Raw genomic sequence first — 5860 nt, forward strand, 5'->3', positions numbered from 1 at the left:
AATACACTCCAATCTTGGTGACAGGCGACGATCTTCTGTTTCCCATGATTAGATTTATTCTTCCACGCTCCACATATCTATTTCTTCTTAGTCCCTATAAATCAGAACATATGTGAAAACCACATCCTGTATCAAGAACCCAAGAAATAATACGTGATGAATCATTATATTTAATTGTGTAAATACCTGCGAAAGACGGCTTGATCTTCCCATCCTTGATGGCTTGCGGATATTTCGGGCAGCTTTTCTTCCAATGTCCTATTTTGTGGCAATGGTGACATTCTTCCTCCTTAGGGTTTGAGTTGGTCTTAGCGGGACCGACTTTCGTTCCACTAGTAGAGGAACCATCTTAGGGCTTTCCCTTGTTGTGGCTCTTTGAAGGAGCCGTCCTCTTTTTTCCCTTCCCTTGCCCAATGGCCAAAATAGGAGCAGCGGGTGGAGTGGGAGTTGGTGCAATAGATTTGTCCTTGAGGTTGTTCTCAACAGCCCTTAGGAGTCCTTGGAGTTTACATAGGGTGAATTCTTCTTTGTTTATGTGGTAGGTCATCCTAAATTGGTTGTAGCACGAGGGCAAGGAGTGGAGAATAATGTTGATAGCCAAGTCTTCCCCAAAGTTAACATTTAACTTGCGAAGACGATCAACATACCTTTGCATCTTTTGCAAATGCGATGTAAGGGATTCTCCACTTCCCATCTTAGCGGTGATCATGTTGGTGATGATCTCGTAGCGCTCTTGCCTTGCGTTTTGGTGGTACCTCTCCAACAAATCTTGGTGCATTTCATAGGGATACATGTCCTCATAGGACTTTTGGAGTTCAAGATTCATAGTGGCCAACATAATGCAATGGACTTTCGTTGCATCACGCTCATGGGTCTCAAAGATGGCCATTTCTTTGGGAGTAGCGATTTCTGGATTGATCTTTTCAATCTTCTTATCGAGGACATATTCTTTGTCCTCGTAGCAGGCAATCATGCAGATGTATCTTATCCATTCGTTGAAATTCGATCCGTCGAATGTCAACTTTTGACATAGGCTCATTAGTGAGAATGAACCAACAACAGTGTTGTTTGCGTTTGCGTTAGACATCTGCAAATAGAAAGGAAAAAGTTTGAATAAAATTGAATCCCTAATTAAACACCCAAAATGAGAAATTAGGGCTAGGATCCAACAACATTATTTACACATTAGAAAAGGGAAGTCGTAATCCAACATGCAAATAATTTGGAGGTAAGTGAATGACGATTCACTAATTCTTCACCATGAAAAACATAAGGCTTAGGTTTTAAATGTATTGAGAATTCCTAGATTTCTTGAGATTCATTGAACTTTTCAATGCCATGTTTAAATCTCAATATGCCCCTCTTGTTTGTCACTGGGATGCCGATGATCACAAAGCGGGTGTGAATAACCATGCAAATATACATGGTTCCCTCATTGTTACAGTCACCTATTCGATGTGCCGGTTAACCACACACGCTCCATCGAACTATGACAAACAATGAGTTACCCTTTGCCACCTTTACTTAGAACCAATTAGTGTACCGGTTAACCACACACGCTCCACTAACTTCTTAGCAAGGGTGCAAAGTGTAATTTCATGGGATTGCATCAATTCACTTTTGCCTAAAGTAACTAGGATTGAGAATTTTGTAAAAACATTTAGTTACTTTATATATTTTCATTATACTTATTAATGATGAAAGGATTGCCCTATCCTACCCGTTCGGCTAACGACCCTCCACCAATCAAGGAAGCGGTGGGTAAGAGTGGATACCCATTAAACGGCCATTTTATAGGCCATAACCTTATACCCCCTTATAGATCGGCTTCGTGAATGAGGCCTACTAATGGTAAGACTAGCATTTTAGTTATACGTGTATATATATATATATATATATATATATATATATATATATATATATATATATATATATATATATATATATATTAATCTTGTAATAATATAATAGTATAGGGTATATTTTAAACATTTTAAAAATACTAGAGTTTTAATCTCAATTTAAAATTTTTCTAAATTTATAACCTTTAAATTAAAATTTTAAATATTAAAATTCTTGATTTAATAATTATCTAAATTAAACAATTAATTTTAATTACTAAATCATAAAGGATTATTATAAATTAAACAATTAAATTTATCCTAATCCCTTATATCCCTCTAAATTTCGAAAATTAGGGAGGGGATAATTCAAAATCTTTAATTACCATATTTAACAATTAAAAGATAATTACAAGATCTGGGATTATCCAAATCTCTAGATTTTAGGGACTTATCTTGGGGAGGAGGCAAATCTCGAAAATCTAGGGTTTGCAAATCCTAGATCTCGAAATCTTGGGCAACAAGGAAAGGGTTTGAAAAACCCTTCAAAAATTCGAACACAAGGGTTCAAGAACCCTAAAATCGAAATCCTAGCCTCCTAGGGTTTATTAGCCATAAACCCTTAAGTGTCAAATTCATACAATTGTATAATACTAATTGAAAACAATTCAACCAAAGGCTTTGATACCACTGATGGGTTTTGTAGAAACAATCCTATGTGTGCATGCAACCCTAGATTTGGATATATGTTTTCTCTATTAGATACACAACTTTATGAACACACTAAGAACCCTAGCTAGCAGGCATATATTTCGAAATTTATATAAGAGAGTAGATCACATACCTATTGTTGTTATATTGCAATAACAACACTAATCTTCAATCACTTAGTCTTGAAAGCATGTACCACAAGTGTAGTACCTCTAATGACTCACAAACACCACAAACAATTGGAGAGGCAAGAGAGAGAGAGTGGGGAGAGAGGTTAGAAATCGGCTCTAGGAACCCTAGGGAACAAGTGGTCGATTTCCTTAGGCTTAGGGGTCTTTATATAGGGTATAAATTAGGGTTTCAATCCTTATCTAGTTGCTTGCCCACCAAGTAACCATAAGATAAGCCTTGAAAGCCCTATCCTTGGACGATTTCAAGGACCTTATCCCCTTGAATTCATCCACCTCTCCCATAGGGCATCCATTGCCCTAATTTGCAACTATCACATAATTACAATTCAGCCCCTGCAGTTTAATTAATTACATTTGATCACAAAATTAATTGTTAATCAATTATTGACCAATATTAATTAAACAAATATGATTTCTCCTATTAATATATTATTCCTATAATATATTAATAAAACATAATAACCTCTTTCTCTATTATTTCTCCAATCAAGTTGTTTTGGTGAAGGCAACCCAAAAGGACCATGCACAATCGGGTCAAGTACTTACCAAATATGGTTACGGGCTTAGACACTAATCCAACAAACATACCAGTCAACATGAGCATTAAAATAATTACAAAATGTCATCATAACATAACAGAATACACACTAGCAATAACAACGGGTGATGGATTCCATACACAACCATTCATAACATTTGCAACATTCACACTTTTGCAACTTTCGTATGTGATGATTTTCTTAGAAACCATTCACAATCATTCATAACATTTGTAACATTCTCATTTGGATATCTAAGTCAATTTCAAGTTTTCAGACCATAGACAAGTCTCAACCCATCCAATGTGGATGCATATCATTGTGATTGCAATCAATTTCAAAATCAATAGATTTGTTTCCATATCCAAAACATATTATGAAAATCAATTCATGACTGCACCTAATAATATTTATATATTTCATCTAATAAATGCACATAGTAGTTAAAACTAGGAAGAATCAAAGTGCAAAATATAGTATATGCATGTATTCTTTGTAATGAGCCAATGTTAAATTTTTTATATGCACTACTTCACTTAGTGATGATGGAATGTCTAGTGATCAAATAAATCGAATGATTAATTACAAATTACTTTTTAGATACTTAAACCAAAGTATAAAAACCTAAAATACTTATTTTCTATAATTTATAAGCTTATAAAAGGTAATGGAAGCAACCAAAGTGGATTGGATAAAAAAATCATGTGTGCAAAGTAAAGTCATACTCGGTCGGTGGAACTTCCTTACCTCACCACTTTGAGTTTTTTCTTCCATTTAGCTTCCAAAACTCATCCAAATCAATCCTAACTCCCTTTAAATCCTAATAGTTGTGGATTATTACTAACATTCAAATACGTTTTTAACACTAAATTAACACATCACTAACATCTCTAATTCATTGGTTAAAGAACGATGTTCATTATCTCCCAATTAGAACTTTAAAATCTAAGACATGATTACTAAGTTGAAATCTCTCTAATTTTGATTCCTAGATTTATCACTTTAAATTATTAACTTTGATTCTAGTTACATTTTTTTGTTTAGTTATTCCAAATCAATTTCACCATCTTATTTTGTCATATACTTTATAAACATTTAATTCTTCATAAATAAAAAAAAGTTAACTAATGTCTATACATCTAGTAATTGAGCCCACGCTTTGCTGCGGGTTTTACGTGTTTTTGTTAGGTATTAGGAAAGTAGAAGAGCGAAGATATCATTTTACAAAATAAAGGAGTTACGGGTCACAGATTATATAAAGTTGAGGATGAAAAATGAAAGGGTGAAAGTGACATTTTACAAAGTTGATGGTAGAGGGGTGAAAGTGATATTTTAAAAAATAAAGGGATGCAAAATATTATTTTACAGATAAAGGGGTTGCAAATAACGGATTACATCAAGTTGAGGGATTAAAATTGCACTTTTCACATTGAAATACTTGTACATTATACATTAACAATTACAATATTAGCTATAATGATTTTTTCTGTTGACAAGGTGAAAGTAACATTCTAAAAAAGAGTGGGATGAAAAAAGCATTTTACAAAGTAGATGAGAGAAATAAGCACGAAAGTTTAGAAAATGAAGTGGTGAAAGTGATATTTTACAAAGTTGAAGGCGGAGCGGGTGAAAGTGATATTTTAAAAAAGTAAATGAATGAACAATATCATTTTACAAAATAGATGGGTTAAAAGTGACAAATTATACAAAATTGAAGGAAAGTTGCACTGTATACATTGATATGTTTGTAGATTGGGCATTACCATTTGTACTATTAGCTCAAAACTATAGAAAATGAAGGGGTGAAAGTTACATTTTCAAAGTTGAAAGTGAAGGGGGTGAAAATGATATTTTAAAAAATAAAGAGATGATTAATATCATTATACAGAATATAGGAGTTGCCACTTGTATTATTAGCTACACTGAATTTTACGGGAACAAAGATAAACACAAAAGTTTAGAAAATAAAGAGGTAAAAGTGATATTTTATAGAGTTGAAGGTAGAGAAGGCGAATGTGATATTTTACGAGGATGCGGATAAACAAAAAAGTTTAGAAAACTAAGGAGTGAAAGTGACATTTTATAAAGTTGAATGTGAAGATGGTGAAAGTGATTTAAAAAAAAAGTAAAGGGTTCAAAAATATAATAAAGGGGTGCAAGTAACGTATTATATAAAATATTATACAAAGTAGGGTTGGAAGTGAAGGATTATATAAGATTGAGGGATTAAACTTGAACTTCCCGCACTAAAAACTTGTACATTATGCATAGTCATATACTTTTAGCTATAGTATATATATATATATATATATATATATATATATATATATATATATATATATATATATATATATATATATATATATATATATATATATATATATATATATATATAACTCACAAATGAGAATTTGGTTTTTATATATATATAATACCTAATGAAGATTAAGATAGCAAACGAATGAAACATTTATCATATAAGTTGAGCTCAAACATGATTCATACCCAATCGAGTAGAATTTTATAACATTGGTATAAATATGAACTTAAAAGCATATAACGAGACAAGTTTGTTAGA

Source organism: Lactuca saligna, chromosome 4, assembly GCF_052625555.1.
Source record: "Lactuca saligna cultivar CGN05327 chromosome 4, ASM5262555v1, whole genome shotgun sequence".
Lineage (NCBI taxonomy): Eukaryota > Viridiplantae > Streptophyta > Magnoliopsida > Asterales > Asteraceae > Lactuca > Lactuca saligna.